Source organism: Podarcis cretensis, assembly GCF_951804945.1.
Source record: "Podarcis cretensis genome assembly, chromosome: 14".
NCBI lineage: Eukaryota > Metazoa > Chordata > Lepidosauria > Squamata > Lacertidae > Podarcis > Podarcis cretensis.
In genome coordinates, this window is record NC_137183.1 from 48187838 (window position 1) to 48204820 (window position 16983).

Genomic DNA, 16983 nt, shown 5'->3' on the forward strand with positions numbered 1-16983 from the left:
TATGGGCTTAAATTAGAGCAGTGTTTCAGAATGTATAGCTTCCTTAGCTGCTGGGGTCTATACCACTGTTTTTATTTATTTTTAACTGGCCCAGGTTTTAAACAGTTCCGTACTGCTGCCATTAAGTTGTCGAGTTTTATGTGAAACTGCATTGTCTTTTTATGATATGCGAGCTGCCTTGCTGTGGGCATATAAATAAGTTTATAAATAACGGCGTACCTTGACTCGAACATATGGTCAGAGCAAGGCTACTGATGGGTCGGACTGGGTGGGTGGAGGACTTAGTACAAAGGATCTGAGACAGGTTGGGACGATATGGGATTGGGGGGCAACTCCCATCCCTTGCGGGGGCGCAATTAGTGCCAGCACCGTCCGTTAAGAGTTTGGGTGTAATCTTTGACACCTCCCTTTCCATGGAGGCGCAGATTGCAGCTATAACAAAGGTGGCATTTTTTCATCTCCACCAATCTAAGCAGTTGGCTCCTTACCTCTCTCGCCCTGACCTAGCCACTGTGATCCACGCGACGGTCACCTCCAGACTGGATTATTGTAACTCACTCTACATGGGGCTGCCCTTGAGACTGACCCAGAAACTCGAGCGAGTGCAGAATGCCGCAGCGAGACTCCTTACGGGGTCCTTGCTGTGAGATCACATTCACCCGGTGCTATACCAACTGCACTGGCTCCCGGTGGAGTACAGGATCAGGTTTAAGGTGCTGGTTTTAACCTTTAAAGCTCTATATAGCCTAGGACCCTCGTACCTATGGGACCGCCTCTCCTGGTATGTCCCACAGAGGAACTTACGGTCTTCAAACAAAAACATCCTGAAGGTCCCAGGCCACAGAGAGGTTAGGCTGGCCTCAACCAGAGCCAGGGCTTTTTCGGCTGTGGCTCCGATCTGGTGGAATGCTCTGTCACAAGAGACTATGGCCCTGCGGGACTTGACATCTTTCCGCAGGGCCTGCAGGACAGAGCTGTTCCACCAGGCCTTTGGCCAAGGCACAGCCTGACCCCCTCCTTTGGCAATCCTCACAGAACTCTAGCCCAATGGTTGCCATTAATCTGATTTGAATTAATTTTATAATGAAATGATTTTAGAATGTTGTATTATTTTACTGTTGTTAGCCGCTCTGAGCCCGGCTTTGGCTGGGGAGGGCAGGATATAAATAATTTATTATTATTATTTTTATTTAGTGCCACAATGGGTACATTCTATCCAGAGCTATTTTTCTAGAAAGCCACTCCCGAATTTAGGAGGGGGGTGTTGCGGGCTCACGACCCCGCCCACACTCTTGCGGGGCTGGTGCCAGCCCCGTAGAATCAGGGGATTCCCATCACTATTCATCTCCTGCAGCATCAGCCAATCGGCTGGCGGCAGGGGCGGGCCGACCTAGGGGCACTTAAGGTCGGGGCAGCCCCTGGCTCGCCCCTTTCCCTCCTCTACAGCAGCTGCGATTTCCCACCCACCCGCCCTTTAGGTTTGGCATTCGGACTTTGCTATGGGCTTCGGCTGGTCGCCGCAAGGGGCCTGGTAGGAGTTTTTCCATTTGGCTGATTGGCTGGAATTTTGAAGCCACTTGGTTTTTTCGCCTACCTCGTAGCAACGTCACAACTCCTTGGTCTTGGCGGTTAGGCATTGGCCGGGGTATTGTCATGCAAATGAGATCGGGGGGGAGGAACGCCATCACCTCCTCCAAATCTTGAAGGGTAGTTCGTTAAAGGACTCCGAGGGGCGCCGCCTTGTCCGAAACCTACAGAGGCTAGGGCCTAAAGCGCGCTCCCGAGCGGTAACCCCTCGGGGAACGCCTAGGGATGTGCATCTCGGGGGCTCCCCCTGCTGGTGTTTAACCCTTCCCGGTTAGACCGGATAGTCTGTTAGGGCCAATGCCTAAGCCAATACCGCTCTTACCTGTAATCAATAAAGTTGTGGCCATTTTTCGCCCATTAACCTAAATTTCTGGTGTCCGGTGTCTTTATTTACTCCATCTGTGGGAGGGGGTGGGAATAGCCACGCAAAAAGAGGAACTCACCATGAACACCATTGTCTTAGAATGTCAATGGTATCCACCTGAGGGATGCTGGGGGAAAAGCCCTGGTTCTATCACCACTTTCACAGAATAGGAAAGGGAAAAGGGAATAGAGGATCTGGCTAATTCAAATTAAAGGCCAGGTGGAATAGCAGGCCAATCTTATTACCTTTTGTTGCTTACTGGGAAGGAGAGGCACAAGGTGCAAACCCACCAACAGGGTCTCTGGAATAGTTCTGCCAGTGTGTTAGCACCACTATGACCTCCCATTGCCTCACCCCTCACCTTCTCCCTCCCGGTAAGCCACAGCAGCCCACCTCCTGGGAAACTGGTGTAGTGGCTCCGCCATCCAAAGCCAAGTGTTACCTGTCCATGGTACTTAAAAAACCTCTGAACCAGCCCTCCTTCTCCCCTGACAAAAGCAAGCCATGCATTTTACCCGGAGTTTGCTTTCTACAGAGCATGGTAATGTGGATATTCTTCATGGCTGCACGGTGCATAGGAAGCATGCAAAGACGAGGTGTCATCCTGCAGGTAGAGAGACAGACACCCTGCAGGTATCCAAAGGGAATCAAAGGAACTAATCATGCTTGCTGTTGGGAAGACATTCACAGGTGCCCAGCAGGGCTGTGCAAAATACACTTAGTTACACAGGCAGATTCAGAATCCTTTGGGGCCGGGAGGTGCAAGATTATATTGGTACGGCATTTATCTTGCGTCGGATGTTAATCCCTAATTAGGCTGTAAATAACAGAGGATCTTGCATCGTAATGACAGGCAGCGTGAGTTACTTTTTCTGCATAGCGTTGGATGGGGATTGCAAGATATCTTTCCAAGCCTCGCACCGATTCTGTGTCATAATGCACACTCTCGTCTATCATCTTGCTGTGTGTCCCTTTGGCAGCAGCAGGTGATAGCTCAGTGCCCCAGGCTCTGCAAGCCTCCATTCCCTTAGACAGCCGTAAACACCTTCCAAACAAAGTTTTATATGATAACCAAGAGAGGAATGTTTTGGTGCAAAACAACAACAACAAAAAACCACCCTCAGCCAAAGCAGCACAGAGACGTATTCCTAGTATGTCAGCACAACAAAGGACTTAAATTCCCAACAGAGCTGGATTTGCTCGTGCTTAACTGGAAGATTTGCAATTCCATTAGACTGCAATATGCATTTTTAAAAAAGTTTTTAGTGCTATTCTGTATTCTGATGGCTATTTTTGCTGTGCAATAAAACTAGTCGGCTGGATTTCAAAGAAGAGAGTGTTGCTGTGTAAAAGGCAGTTCATTATTTACTGTTCAGGAAATGTTTTGCTCATCTATAATACCAAATCCAAAATACAGTGGTACCTCTTGTTACAGATGCTTCAGGTTACAGATGCTTCAGGTTACAGACACTTCAAGTTATAGACTCCACTAACCCAGAAATAGTACCTCGGGTTAAGAACTTTGCTTCAGGATGAGAACAGAAATTGTGCAGGGGTGGTGCGGCGGCAGTGGGAGGCCCCATTAGCTAAAGTGGTGTCTCAGGTTAAGAACAGTTTCAGGTTAAGAACGGATCTCCAGAATGAATTAAGTTCTTAACCTGAGGAACCACTGTAGTAGTTTTGCTAGATGGGAGGAAATGAATTGATGGTTTATCAATTGAGCTGGAAGGTGATGGACTTTCATTGGAGATATTTAAACAGAGGTTGGTAGAGCATGAGATTTTTAATCCCATGGTTGTGGGTTCAAGCCCCACAGTGGACAAAAGATTCCTGCATTGCAGGTAGTTGGACTAAATAACCTTTGTTGTTCTTTCCAACTCTACAATTCTATGATTCTAATTTTAAAGAGTCAGAGCAGGTAAGATTTTATTTTTAAACTGGCATAATCTTTTCGGCATCAGGATCCTGGGCTTTAGGTAAAGGTAAAGGTACCCCTGCCCGTACGGGCCAGTCTTGACAGACTCTGGGGTTGTGCGCCCATCTCACTTAAGAGGCCAGGGGCCAGCGCTGTCCGGAGACACTTCCGGGTCACGTGGCCAGCGTGACATCGCTGCTCTGGCCAGAGCCAGAGCCAGAGCCAGAGCCGCACACGGAAACGCCGTTTACCTTCCCGCTGGTAAGCGGTCCCTATTTATCTACTTGCACCCGGAGGTGCTTTCGAACTGCTAGGTTGGCAGGCGCTGGGACCGAGCAGCGGGAGCGCACCCCGCCGCAGGGATTCGAACCGCCGACCTTTCGATCGGCAAGCCCTAGGCGCTGAGGCTTTAACCCACAGCGCCACCTGCGTCTTTACAAATGAACAAAAACCCAACTAAAATCAGTTGCCTGTCTACAAAATCTAAATAGTTTGCTGAGTTTCAGATATCCAGGGTAATTATGTGCAATTCAAAATGTGTTTAAAGCAGAGGTGAGACTGATGTTCATTTTAGCGCAGAAATTTAGGGCTTTGCAGATCTTACAAAAATCAAAAGAGTTCAAAGTCACTCTCTGCTTATGATTATAGGGGTTTTTAAATCCACCCCATCTTATTAAATTAGGGCAGAGCTCCGTATGCAAGTGGCCTCAGATTTCATATATATCAGAATAATGAGCTATTGGTGCAGAATAAACAGGCTCTTTAAGAACTCTAGTGTTACAGAGGGCACATGCTCAATGAAACTTTTGGCAACAAAAAATTTCAAATCTACTTCCAAATTTTGGGTACTCTGCACAGACACTGAAGCCATGGGAATGGGTTACTAGAAATATCTGCAAACAAAGAGTTTGGGAAGTAGGAGTACAAACCGACATAACTGCTTTCACAGCCTCAAGAACATAAAAATGGGTAGCGAGAGCAAAATGTCAGCATCGATATGAAAAATATTTGCTATTCCTCATGACAACAGACTATCTAAAAGCTTTTACTCGATTACATTATGAAAAAATGGAATTGATGGTGCAATTGGGGAGATTTTATGACGTACTAGCCCAAGATGGGTTGTGTGCTGGTGGGAAACCAATACTGAATGATTTGACTCACTATAATCTCAAATAGGCTGATCGATGAAGAATTGATGCTTTTGAATTATGGAGCTGGAGAAGACTCTTGAGAGTCCCATGGACTGCAAGAAGATCAAACCTATCCATTCTGAAGGAAATCAGCCCTGAGTGCTCACTGGAAGGACAGATCCTGAAGCTGAGGCTCCAAGACTGTGGCCACCTCATGAGAAGAGAAGACTCCCTGGAAAAGACCCTGATGTTGAGAAAGATGGAGGGCACAAGGAGAAGGGGACGACAGAGGATGAGATGGTTGGACAGTGTTCTCAAAGCTACCAGCATGAGTTTGACCAAACTGCAGGAGGCAGTGGAAGACAGGAGTGCCTGGCAGGCTCTGGTCCATGGGGTCACGAAGAGTCAGACACAACTAAACGACTCAACAACAATCTCAAATATCAATTATATAAGGATATCAGAGAAGAATATCTAGAGTCCCTACCTTGCACATCCAAACCCTGCAGAAAGCAGGACTGAACTGCTGGGGGAGTTCAACCCAGTTTGGGCAATATCTCCCCCACTCCTGTGTGCCAATGGGAATGAGTGGGCGGGGCAACCCATCTGTCAATCACTTAACATCAATATGTTGTAATATGATCTACAGGTGAGTGGTCCATCCATCTGTAGAACTTGGCCTGCCAGGATGGGGGAGAAAAAGATCTCTTCTGCTGGGTCAAAGAGGTTCTCTGTCTTCTCCTATGGCCCTATCAATACATTGGGCCCACTTCTGTGAAACCCCCCTCCTGATGGAGATTAAACTTCAAGTGCATGAGAAGTAGTTTCTATTTCTGCAGGCATATTAAGAAAGTTTTCTATTTTTAATGGTTGGTCTTAATTGATGCTGTCCAGCGTATGCTTTTAAAACTTTTATGGATGCTGCTTATAAACTTTGGTAATTAAGCCATATATAAGTAGCTTAAATAAAATACTGTATATCTTAACCTCTAAATATTTCACACACACACACACCCCCCAATAAGATGAGGAATTGGGTAAGGTGCATATATTTCTGCAACATAAGAACCAAATTAATGAAGACATACCTAGGCAAAGGGGGTGGAAAATATTCTTTCAGTGGAGATTAATTACAAGAGGGAAAAGATATCGGCTATTGGGAAAACCTTTGTGTGCTTAGTCTATTATTTAAAAGTGATCCCTCAACACTGTCTGATCAGTATTCAGATATACAGTCTATGCAAATCAGAGCTGCATTGCAGCTTATGGCTTAGGATCAGTGCTGCTGCAGTATGGAATCAGGTCCGGTGCCCCGCTCCTTCCGAGAAGCAAAGAACCAGCAGTGGTGACTCGGCAACATGGGAAGTTGACTCTGCATCGCCTCAGAGACACAGCCCCTGTCTGGTGAACCTACAGGTGCAAAGGAAGCCAGACCCAGGCAGTATGTAAGAAGCAATGGGGCTTGAGAAGCAGAGGGAAGATAGCAATCACACAGCAAATCTTGTTACAGATAGGTAGCCGTGTTGGTCTGCCATAGTCAAAACAAAATAAAAAAAATTCCTTCCAGTAGCACCTTAAAGACCAACTAAGTTAGTTCTTGGTATGAGCTTTCGTGTGCATGCACACTTCTTCAGATACACTGAAACAGAAGTCACCAGACCCTTCTATATAGTGAGAAGAACCCAGAGAGAACTTGCTGCAAGACAGACCCAAAAAAGAAAATAACAAAACACCTCTAGTCATCACATACAGCTCCCAAGTTAAAACAGTACAACGCATCATCAGAGATCTACAACCTCTCCTGGACAATGACAGTTCTCTTTCTCAAGCTCTGGGAGGAAGACCTTTCATTGCCTACAGACAGCCACCCAATCTTAAACAACTCCTAACCCACAATAATACTACAACCAGACTTAACATGGACACTGGCACCAGAGCCTGCAATAAACCCAGATGCCAACTTTGCTGCCACATACACCCGGACAACACCATTACTGGCCCCAACAACATCACACATACCATCTCGGGACTATTTAATTGCTCATCGTCTAACATTGTGTATGCCATCAAATGCCAACAGTGTCCTTCAGCTCTCTGTATTGGACAAACAGGCCAAACCTTACGCCAAAGAATAAACGGACATAAATCCGACATCAGGAACCACAAGACAGAGAAACCAGTAGGAGAACACTTCAATCTCCCAGGACATTCTATACAAGATCTCAAAGTAGCTGTTCTATTACAAAGGAATTTCAGAAATAGACTGGAAAGAGAAGCTGCTGAATTGCAACTTATCACCAAACTTAAAACCATGGAGAGACCTGGTCTGAACAAAGACATTGGATTCTTATCTCATTATACATGACAAAGCCATTTTTCACCTTCTCACTCCTTGCTTTTTCCTGTAAGACCTATTGCAGTCGTTAAGAGTCGTCAACAGTCTCATCACAGCTATCTGCCAATCACCCAATCCCACCACCCTTCTGAGTAATACCCCTCCCCACCTTCTCACTATATAGAAGGGTCTGGTGACTTCTGTTTCAGTGTATCTGAAGAAGTGTGCATGCACACGAAAGCTCATACCAAGAACTAACTTAGTTGGTCTTTAAGGTGCTACTGGAAGGAATTTTTTTATTTTGTTTTGACAGCAAATCTTGCTCTCTCTGGGCTATGGCTGTATCAAGCCAAGGGGTCTACTTCCCTTGAGTGCCCCTAAGGGCAGGATGAAGTACTGCATGCACAGTGAGCCTGCCATCCCCAAGATTGACCTTTCTGACTCGGTAGTCTTGTTATCATAGAACTGTAGGGTTGGAAGCAACCACAAGGATCATCTAGTCCAGGGTTCCCCAAACTTGGGTGTCTAGCTGGACTACAGTTCCCATCACCCCTGACAACTGGACCTGCTAGCTAGGAATGATGGGAATTATAGTCCAAAAGTGGCTGGAGAACCAAGTATGGGAACCCCTGTTAGTCCAGCCCCTGCAATGCAGGAATCTTTTTGCCCAACCTGAGGCTGGAACCCGCAACCCTGAGATTAAGAGTCTCGTGCTTTGTTGACTGAGCTAGGTCAGGTGTGACCCAGAAAGCATCTCGTGCTTCACCTGATGTGATGTTAACATGCTGAAGTTGAATCCTGCTGCTCTCAGTGGTGGTGGATGTGAAGGAGACACATTGCCTGCTCTTTCTCCCTCCCCACACAGCTGTATGCTTAATTAGAACTTTAAAAGCCATCGTTGACCATTAGCCTCAGCCCAAATTCATCCAGGGGTGGATAGGAGATGGGGTGGGCAGTCCCTGGGGTGGGACAGAGAGGGTCTGCCTGATCCAGCAGCCTCGGGCAGGAGCAATTGATAAACACGGGGAGGCTGTGCACAGACCTAATTTTTACTGTCCAGTTTTCTTCTTCTATTTTTGAAGGAACCTTAACGGCTTTCTCTGTTCCCAGCCAAATTAGAAAGCCATTTGAAGTTGCTGCTGCCCATTTGGGATACAGCAAGGTAATTAAAAACACAACGGTTCCTTCCAAGCATGTTGCACCAGCCATTTTTCCCCATTAAGATTTCTGTTAAGGATGATGGAAGACATCACTAATTGTGACTGCACTGAGCCAAACTTTTCTCTTTCTTTCTTTCTTTCTTTCTTTCTTTCTTTCTTTCTTTCTTTCTTTCCTTCTTTCTTTCCTTCTTTCTGTCTTTTCTTTTCATGACTATCATTCCCCATTTTGGGTGGTGAAAGGGGTCTACTTCCTCCTGAAAATGTCCTTTATTTCCTTCCCCCACCCCATTCCAATCCACCAGAAAGAAGGTTGAAAGCAAACCTTGAGAGTATAATATTGTTGTAGATTTTTTAGGGGGTGGGGACCCCCTAAACCAGGCATCCCCAATCTCATTCCTCCAGATGTTTTGGGACTACAATTCCCATCATCCCTGACCACTGGTTCTGTTAGCCGAGTTTGGGGGTGCTTGCCCTAAACCATAGAAATTAATAAATGGTAGGATCTGCATTATTTGGGATGTGGAGGGAGAAAGAACAGCTGTAGAGGAATTCTTGAGCTAGCCTATGCAAAACCACCTGGATAAGCTAAGGCCATTAAGAAATGATACAGGGCCATTGAGATCCATTGGCAATACAAGAAAACTGTCCTCCCCTCGCCCCCCGCCCTTGGATGTGAACACAGACGGAGGTTGAAAGGTTGCTAGGGAAACTGGGTGTGAGGTGACAGGAAAGCAGTGTCTTTAGCAAGGGTTGCTGGGAAGAAGAAGGAAAGAAAAAGAAAGGCTGGGATCCATCTTGGGAAGGCTGGCTGGAGGCTGGCTGAGAGAGATGCCTTGGACTTCAGGGTTGCACTGCTGTGGGGAACCAGCCCCTCTTGAAATGACTATGCTGTAAGATCTGGACCCCCCTCCATGCAGACAGAAGGTGTAAATGGGTGAATAGACCATATTCATTCAAGCTATGACAGTCTTCACCATGTTTCAATTCTCCAAAGGAACGCAGACCCTGGATGAGTGCCTGGAACCCCCCCCCCCCCAGAGTCTTGCCACCGCTCGGCAGAAAGTGGGGGAAGCACCCAACTTTTGTAACAATGCATTGTCAACACATATCAACTCATTGTCATGGGCATTTACATCATATGGTTACCTTCTCACCCACTTGTGTGCATCCCACTCTCATGTGACTGTGTTTATAAAGGTTGTGAGTGAATGAATGAATGAATGAATGAATGAATGAAGTGACCTTCCCTCACTCAGAACTGCTGCCAGAATAAGGGAAGGCAGCTTTTCATCAACCAGCGGTGCATCACATCCATGCCCCCATCCTGGCAGCAGTTCTGTTGGGCGCCCTTCTGAGGTTGAATCCTGACAAGACAGAAGTACTGTTCTTGGGGGACAGGGGGCAGGCTGGTGTGGAGGACTCCCTGATCCTGAATGGGGTAACTGTGTCCCTGAAGGACCAGGTGCACAACCTGGGAGTCATTTTGGACTCACAGCTGTACATGGAGGAACAGGTCAATTCTGTGTCCAGGGCAGCTGTTTACCAGCTCCATCTGGTACGCAGGCTGAGACCCTATCTGCCTGCGGACTGTCTCGCCAGAGTGGTGCATGCTCTGGTTATCTCCCGCTTGGACTACTGCAGTGTGCTCTATGTGGGGCTACCTTTGAGGGTGACCTGGAAACTACAATTAATCCAGAATGCGGCAGCTAGACTGGGGACTGGGAGTGGCCGCCGAGACCACATAACACTGGTCCTGAAAGACCTACATTGGATCCCAGTACGTTTCCATGCACAATTCAGAGTGTTGGTGCTGACCTTTAAAGCCCTAAACAGCCTTGGACCAGTATATTTGAAGGAGCGTCTCCACCCCCATTGTTCAGCCCGGACACTGAGGTCCAGCACCGAGGGGCTTCTGGTGATTGCCTCACTGTGAGAAGTGAGGTTGCAGGGAACCAGGCAGAGGGCCTTCTCAGTAGTGGTGCCTGCCCTGTGGAACGCCCTCCCATCAGATGTCAAAGAGATAAACACCTACCTGACATTCAGAAGACATCTGAAGGCAGCCCTGTTCAGGAAAGTTTTTAATGTGTGCTATTTTAGTGTACTTTCGGTCTTTGTTGGAAGCCACCCAGAGTGTCTGGGGAAACCCAGCCAGATGGGCGGGGTACAAATAATAAATTATTATAATATTAGTATTATAGGTCCTTGACCTCCATATAGGCACTCAATTTGAGGTTTTAATATTCTGCCGTTTTCTGCATTGTTTTTGACATTTCTCTTCCGTTGAAATACTTTGAAACTGATTACATCATCGGTTCCATTCGTCATGGCCACAGTGAACAGCAAGAGGGACAACACAGGTTTTTGAGGAAGCCGAACCGCAGTGGAACGGAAACGCCACTTGATTGCAATGAACACAGGAATAGGGGAGGAATTGCGGCATCTCTACGTTCCTATTCCTTGGTCCCTATTGGCATCTGCCTCCATTCTGTTGGGTGAGATGATGTCATATCTTGGGCTGGGTCGTAGCAGTCAACTTTTCCCTTTTCTTGCGAGGAATCCTATTCAGAATAAGGGAATTTCTCTTAAAAAATGGGAAAAGTTGGCAGCTATGGGCTGGGCCCTGCCCTAATGATCCTTTTTTATAACGTTCATGTGGCTTTTTCCACTCACAAGTGTTCTGCCTTTAAAAAAAGAAAGAAAAAAAGCCTGAATCAACTTTTAAGAAGTTGGATGGAGCTCAACAGTCCCTACAGTAATAAGAGAGATTCTGCCGTTTGTGCATTTTTGGACTTATTATGTTTAATTGGCATTCTCAAAAAGGAATGCTGTGGAGGAGAGGACAGTAGATTCCATGATGCTCCTCCAAGTTTATTAACTTTAATTATTCTTTGTTTAATCACAGAGAGGGCAAAACAGGGGGAGGGTTAGGGAGGGGGTCCCCTGAGACTGTTGGGCTGTAGGTCAGCCATATGCAAATGGGATGTATCAAATTGTTTAAAAAAAACAAATGCACATCTAAAAAAGTTGCACTTCTACAACAGTGGGGTGGGGGGCTTCTGCAGTGCATGTTTGCATGAAAAATGCTTCTTGTAAATTGTCACTCAGACACAGGGGATCACGTGATTTGAAAGTCACCAGGGATCAGCTCCACTATGCCATCAGGGCTGGGGTCTGCCCAGAGACATGAAAAATAATAAAAAAAAGAGGTTGCATCTGAGCATACACAGAGTGACACCGGCTCAACAGAGGGGGTTTCATGAGTCACGAGGAGACAAACACATCTAATTATATTACACAGGGGAATTCGTGTTCTGCAACTCTGAAAGTTAGAGTTAACTCATGCAATGTGTTTATATAAATACCCTCCAACATTTCTTTGCTGAAAATGGGGACATCCTTTTCAATAGCAGTAGCAGCATTAGTAGTAATTTTATTATTTGTACCTTGTCCATGTGACTGGTTTCCCAAGCCAATCTGGGCACCTCCCAAAATATATAAAAATAGTAATAAAACAGTAAACAGTAAAAAAAAAAAAAGAAACTTCCCTATATAGGACTGCTTTTAGATGTTTTCTAAAGGTCATACTTATCTCCTTAGCTCAGGGGTTGCATAACTCCTTAACCTTCAACATTTCTCCGATGAAAATAGGGATGTTCTAAGGAAAAGCGGGACATTCTGGGATAAATCAGAAACCATGAAGGTCATCTAGTCCAAACCCATGCCAAGCAGGAATATTTTGCCCAATCTGGGGCTCAAACACATGACTCTGAGATTAAGTGCTCTATGCTCTGCTGACTCATCTAATCTGCTTTAGCTACATGGCTATGTCACCAAGACAGTACAAAGTAAGGACAATGATGTTGGGGTCTGGAGTGTGTGGGTGTTACCCCACAAGTATCCCAGGGGGGAAATATTACGTCCATTTTTTTCACTGAGATCCCGCCCCCCAAAAAACACAGTTTTGGGGGGGGTCTGATCTCATGCAGCACCCCAACATGCACATTTTTGGGTGCCATGCGAGTGCCACTCTGAGATAAGCAGAGAAGCATGGGCACGCAGACACACATTCCAGTTTTGGGACTCGAGATGTTGAAGGGTATGTACCGGTATATATATATTGACTGATACAAATATTTATGTACCATTATTTCATTATAAAAAAATCCAAATCGTTTTCAAAACAAACAAACCCCACATTAAAACCATATAGTAAATGCCATATAAAAGATTTAAAAACAAATATCAATTAGCCATTGAGGAAATATGTGTTCTTTTTTTAAAAAAAACATACCTTTTTATTAGTTTTTGCATATATTTTCCAAACAGAACATATCATCTCATCTCATCTTATACAACATTTTGGCTATTTTAGCCTGAGACTTCCATCAACCACTTCTAATGATTTTCAAACCTCATCTCTTAATCTTACATTTGTTATCCTAACTATTACTTTTAATAATCCATAGCTTGAAATCCAATCTCATAAATCTTTTCTGCAATATTTCATATACTTCTCCTTACAAAAATTCTTGTAGTCCTACAAGCGTAGTCAGATGGTTACAATTGTCTTTCAGATAACTTGTATATTTATTCCAATCTTTCAAGAATTTCTGGTCCCGCCGGTTTCGAATTCTCCCTGTCAGAGGAAATAATTGGCTGCATAGGCCTGGCAGAGTAGGAAAAGTTTTGAGCAAGTGTTTAAAAGCCGAAACGTAAAGGTGCCTCCTAAATCTCTTTTTGCAAAGTATTCCACAAGATCTGAGCTGATGATGCTAAAGGCTTGGTTTCTTGCTTTTACCAAGTCAGCCTCGCCAATTCAAGGAATGAGCGCAGAAATAAATAGTCTGGTATGACTGTTGGTCAAGGACTAAATAAACTTAAGGTTTATGAAAAACAAAGCCATTCTGATTACAAGCTGAATTGGAGTCATCAGATTAATGCAAAAGGAAGGTCTAACATTAACTGCTTTGAAGTAGGAGAAGGAATGAAGCAAAGCCTTAGGAGGGGGCGGGGAACGATCCTGAGATAGTTACCGTATTTTTCGCTCTATATGACGCACCAGACCAAAAGACGCACCTAGTTTTTGGAGGAGGAAAACAAGAAATAAAATATTCTGAATCTCAGAAGCCAGAACAGCAAGAGGGATCGCTGCGCAGTGAAAGCAGCAATCCCTCTTGCTGTTCTGGCTTCTGGGATAGCTGCGCAGCCTGCATTCGCTCCATAAGATGCACACACATTTCCTCTTGCTTTTTAGGAGGGAAAAAGTGAGTCTTATAGAGCAAAAAATATGGTACTCAAGAAGGAATAAGCAAGGGAAGGGTGTGTCACCTTTCTGTCTATTGCCCCAGGTAGCTTACTGCAAGCATTGTAGCTTTTCTCTCAACAGATCCTTCACGCCTGCCTCATTCTGACATGGTGGACTTCCTTCCCCCTTGGTTTGCAGCAAAAATGGTTTGCATGAAAATGATGGCTACACCAATGTGAGAAATACCTGTTTTGAAAACTCTGAGGAGGGATGCTGGGGAAATCACTTTGATCCTGAAACTGCAGAAACATGCACGCACAGAGAGCATTTACAAATGTGACATTTTAAAAACAGTTGTTTCAACATCATTTAACGTGCTGGAAACATGGGGAGCAAGCAAACCAACAGGCAAAAAACCCAACCCAACCCTAGTCTGTTTCTCATCCCCTGCCCCACTTCCATTGAAAAATTACAGGTGTTACATATTTTCAGCACCAACCTACCATTTTATCTCAGTTTACATGGTATTCTACTTTCTGGAGATGTAATTATGGTCTTTTTCTGGAGTCTCCAATTACAGACTGAATCATGATACAATACATAGTGGGGGAAAGGAAGCCAGAAAGAGGAATGTGAGTGTGGGCAAACACTTTTTCCTGCTATACAGAGTTTAATAGGAAGTGACACGGTTCTGTCCTGGCCCCAGTGTTGTTCCTTATATTTATAAATGTCTTGGATGAAGGAATAGAGGGAACGCTCATCAAATTTGGAGATAATACCAAACCAGGAAAGGTAGTTAATACCTCAGAAGTTAGAATCAGGATTCAATCTGATCTTAACAGATTGGAGAACTGGGTCAAAGGTAACAAAATGAATTTCAAAAGGGGCAAATATAAGGTTCTGCACGTAGGCAGAAATAATCAGAGGCACCATTATGGGATAAGGGACAGCAATATGTGTGAAAAGACTCTAGGGGTCAAAAAAAGATTAAAGCAATTCTAGGCTGCATCACCATCAATATGGCGCTGGAGGAGACTCTTGAGAGTCCCATGGACTGCAAGGAGATCAAACCTCTCCATTCTGAAGGAAATCAGCCCTGAGTGCTCACTGGAAGGACAGATCCTGAAGCTGAGGCTCCAACACTTTGGTCACCTCATGAGAAGAGAAGACTCCCTGGAAAAGACCCAGATGCTGGGAAAGATGGAGGGCACAAGGAGAAGGGGACGACAGAGGACGAAATGGTTGGACAGTGTTCTCGAAGCTACCAGCATGAGTTTGACCAAACTGCGGGAGACAGTGGAAGACAGGAGTGCCTGGCGTGCTCTGGTCCATGGGGTCACAAAGAGTCGGACACGACTAAACGACTAAACAACAACAACAAGGCTGCATCAACAGAATTGTCCAGATCAAGGGAAATCATAGCACTCCTCTATTCTGCCTTGGGGAGAGACTATCTGGAGTACTGTGTCCAGCTTTAGGCACCACAGTTGATGAAGGATATTGACAAGCTGGAATGTGTGCAGAGGAAGGTGACCAAGATGATCAAGGATCTGGGAATGAAGCCTTGTTAGGAACAGTTGAGGGAGTTAGGTATGTTAAATATAGGGAACAAAAGTCTGAGAGGGGATGAGGGAGCCATCTTCAAATATCTGAAGGGCTGTCACATGGAAGATGGAGCAAGCTTCTAGAATTCTATGGTTCTAGGGTTCTTATTTCACCTTGGCTGCTTCCATTTGGGAAATTGCTTTTTTTTTAAGTGGTCAATCATGCCCTCCAAAGGTGTAAGTGTTTATTGCATGGCTGCAGTAAGACCGGCGATTACTTTTTGCAGCCACGCAAACTTATGTGACCCAGAAAAGAGACACACATTCAAGCATCCAGATTCCCCCGGCAGCTGCATGAAATGAATTCATAATCTTGAATGGATATATTATCTGTTCCCATTTTCTTAATAATGATAAAGATGCAGCCTAACTAAATTGCCTTGACCGAATGAGAATTATCAAGGATTTCTGCACAGCTGGCTCCATCTTTCCAAAGCGGGTGATGTAATGCAAAAACTGGATACGGATCAAGAGGCACAGTCGTGATCTTTTAAAAGGTTGATAAGAGGTGAGCTGAGAAACTGATTTGTCAATCTGCTGCTCATTAAGTAACCATAATGGAAGCTGGGCATTTGTGTAAATCTGAGGTAGCCAACATGATGCCCTCCAAATGTTGTCGAACTACAACTCTCATCACTCCTGACCATTGGCTATGCTAGTTGGGGCTAATGGAAGTTATGGTTCAGCATCATCTGAAGGATGCTGGGTTTTCTGCCTCTAAGTACCAAGTACAGTGGTACCTCAGTTTACGAATAGCCCTGTTTACGAACTATTCGGTTTACAAACTCCGCAAAACCGGAAATAGTGTTCCAGTCTGAGAACTTTACCGTGGTCTACAAATAGAAACTGAACGGTGGAAGGGCACCGGCGGTGGGAGGCTTCATTGGGGAAAGCGTGCCTCAATTTAAGAACGGATTCAAGGTGATCAAGGGTCCGAAAACCAAGCTCTATGGGGGAATGATTGGGTATGTTTAGCTTGGAGAAGAGGAGACTGAGAAGGTGAAATGATTGCCATCTTCAAATATCTCAAGGGCTGTCACATGGAAGAAGGAACAAGCTTGTTTTCTCCTGCTCCAGGGAGTAGGACCTGAACCAACAGCTTTAAGTTGCAAGAAAGGACATTGATTAAACTTTAGGAAGAACTTTCTGGTGGGAAGAGCTGCTCGAGAATGGAAGGACCTTGGAAGATAGTAGACTCGCCTTCAGTGGAGGTTTCTGTCACGGGTGGCCATATGTCATGGATGCTTTAGTTGAGATTCCTGCCTTGCAGGGAGTTAGACTATACGACTCTTGGAATTCCTTCCAACCCTACAATTCTATGATTCTACCTCTCTATCATGCCCCTTCTTACTTTATCCCCTCCCTAAACCAGAAGCCGATCAGAAGGTCGGCAGTTCGAATCCCTGCGACGGGGTGAGCTCCCGTTGCTTGGTCCCTGCTCCTGCCAACCTAGCAGTTCGAAAGTACATCAAAGTGCAAGTAGATAAATAGGTACCACTCCGGCAGGGAAGGTAAATGGCGTTTCCATGTGCTGCTCTGGTTCTCCAGAAGCGGCTTAGTCATGCTGGCCACATGACCCAGAAGCTGTCTGCGGACAAACGCCGGCTCCCTCGGCCTATAGAGTGAGATGAGCGCGGAAT